Raw genomic sequence first — 2,867 nt, 5'->3', positions numbered from 1 at the left:
AAAGAACACACATCTAGTAAAGTAATTCACCTGCACTAAGGAGGCACAGGCAGGAAAATTTCTGCAAGTTTGAGACCTGCCTGATATATATATGGTAAGTTCCAGGTCAACCAGAGCTACATGGGGAGACCCATAAATAATAATATATATTTAGCTAAAGTTAAAAATCAAATGAGAGGTTCACTCTATTGGTGACACTAGATGGTCATGTGGCCCCTTCTAGTGGTTCCTGAAACAAAAGCTGTGGCTGTGGGCTCTGGGGAGAAGCTGTCATTAGAAAGAAGGGACAGAGGAACAGAGTCAGTTGGGATCACAGGGAATTCAGGCTGCTTGTCCACAGAGATGACAGCAGGCATTTCTCAGGGTCTTGGGGATCTGAATTTATTAGCTGTGAAGGTTGGCTTTCTTGAAGAGTCCTCTTAAGAAAAGTACCCTGTAAGATTCAGCTCAGTGGCCTGTTTGTCCTGGAGACCCCGGACTTTATCCTGTAGCTAGTCACTTGTTCTTTTTCTCCTGGGATGAGGGAAAGAGGGATCAGGACCAGGCACATTCCATGGGTGCAGAAGGGGAGGAGAGACTCTATGGGATCAGACCTTATGGATTAAAGGCATGTCAGTCTGTCTGTCTTGTCCCACCGTGTCCTGACTTCTGTTTTACTTGCTGTTCTGAGAATGGATTGTAGGTATCACGGAGAGCTGCAAGGGGACACTGCAGGACCTGAAACCCTAGAGAGGCCTGTGGCTCAGAGCTGCACAGTGAGGGATGTGTGGTAACAGGAAGTGTGGGGAAGTGGCGGGACTTTGATAGACTTGAGGGTGACATCAGCGTTTAGATGTGGTGTGAGAGAGGAAGGAGGCAGAGAGGACACCACAGTTTGTACTTGGACAATTCAAAAGTGAAGTTGTTTTACCAAGATGGAGCTGCGGGAAGTGTGAGCTTATCTGAAGTGGAGTGTGTGTGTGTGTGTGTGTGTGTGTGTGTGTGTGTGTGTGTGTGTGTGTGTGTGTGAAAGAGGGGTGGTAAGATTTTTTTTTAATCAAACGAACTGTCACAAGCCCCGTACGGATGTCAGTTCCATTCGTCCCAACTCCGGCTGTTAAACAGGTTGTTCCAAAACCAATCAATTCATCTTCACAAATTGTAACTACTAACCAGCCACAGCAACGGCTTATCATGCTGGCCACTCCACTGCCTCAGATCCAGCCCAACCTCACTAACCTGCCACCAGGCACTGTGCTGGCACCGGCTCCGGGAACAGGGAATGTGGGCTATGCGGTGCTTCCGGCTCAGTTGCAGCAGTCTTCATATGTATCTATAGCAAGCAACTCTAATTTTACTGGAACATCTGGTATCCAGACACAGGCAAGGCTTCCATTCAATGGCATAATCCCATCAGAGTCTGCCAGTCGGCCCAGAAAACCTTGTAATTGTACAAAGTCACTGTGTTTGAAATTATACTGTGATTGCTTTGCAAATGGTGAGTTTTGCAACAACTGCAATTGTACCAATTGTTACAACAATTTGGAACATGAAAATGAAAGACAAAAAGCAATAAAGGCATGCCTTGATAGAAATCCGGAAGCCTTCAAGCCGAAGATAGGGAAGGGAAAGGAGGGAGAGTCTGACCAGCGGCACAGCAAAGGGTGTAATTGCAAATGGTCAGGATGTCTGAAAAACTACTGTGAGTGCTACGAGGCTAAAATAATGTGTTCCTCAATCTGCAAATGCATTGGCTGTAAGAACTTTGAAGAAAGCCCAGAACGGAAGACCTTGATGCACTTAGCAGATGCTGCTGAAGTGAGGGTCCAGCAGCAGACAGCAGCCAAGACCAAGCTATCCTCTCAGATCTCAGTCTTGCTGATGAGGCCGACCCCAGCTCTGAACAGTGGAGGAGGAAAATTGCCATTTACATTTGTAACTAAGGAAGTAGCTGAAGCCACGTGTAATTGCCTTCTTGCCCAGGCAGAGCAGGCAGACAAGAAGGGGAAGTCAAAGGCAGCGGCAGAGTGGATGATACTTGAGGAGTTTGGACGGTGTTTGATGAGTGTCATCAACTCTTCAGGAAAAGCCAAAAGTGACCCTTGTGCCATGCACTGCTAACTCCTGCACAAAAGACAGACGTGAACTGCACAGAGAATCTAAGGTGCCAGGACATTGGATTTTCTAGAAGATAGTTTAACAATTACTGCATTTTAACTCAGCCCTTGTTTTAAGAGACCTGAAACTATAGTATTGAATGAGAAGAAAATTTAAATGAAGAAATTAGTACATTTTAAATCTTAGTTAATTCTGCCTCTGTCCCTTCTAAATTTTTTCTTTAAAATTTTTTCTTTTATTGTATATATTTTTTAATTTGCTTGGGTTTCTTAAGAATTAGATGTTCTGTCCTTCTGATTCTATTGACAAAGTACATTCATAAATTATTGTAATATCCTTTATAATGTATGGTGTTGTATGACTTTGTTCAGTAGACAGAGCCAAAGCAGCGTGGGTAGGACCCATTCTTTGGCTCCAGATCTAGAATATTCACAGGTAGAATGTCCACATAACCAGATTCTTAATGAAACATATAATATTTTGTCTAGAAAACACCATCCTTTTAAAGAAAAATCAGCTTTTTTTGGGTGGATTCTGGAATACTGTGTTGTCTTTGGGAAATTGGAAGGGGAACAATCCCCATCACACTTTTCAGATATGAAAGTTGTATTTTCTTTAAAGAAAACAAAATATTAAGGGACAGTAATTTTCAGATGATGGGCAGTATGTCTCTGATTAGGAATGGCTAACATGTTCTGGAATGTCTTCATTTTCTTTGAAGGAAGTGGTATATTTTACAATAATTGTCGAAGTCATTATTGATAACTTCT

General features: G+C 43.0%; 1 pseudogene; it reads left to right on the top strand.

Annotated features, from left to right (window-relative positions):
* Window positions 1–914: 914 nt before the first annotated feature.
* Window positions 915–2,340, top strand: LOC102905555 (protein lin-54 homolog pseudogene; annotated as a pseudogene).
* Window positions 2,341–2,867: the final 527 nt, after the last annotated feature.

The sequence above is a fragment of the Peromyscus maniculatus genome, chromosome 2 (genome assembly GCF_049852395.1).
Source record: "Peromyscus maniculatus bairdii isolate BWxNUB_F1_BW_parent chromosome 2, HU_Pman_BW_mat_3.1, whole genome shotgun sequence".
In the NCBI taxonomy this organism is placed as follows: domain Eukaryota; kingdom Metazoa; phylum Chordata; class Mammalia; order Rodentia; family Cricetidae; genus Peromyscus; species Peromyscus maniculatus.
The sequence above is the reverse complement of the archived record's forward strand: the minus strand, read 5'-3'. Positions and strand labels throughout refer to the sequence as shown.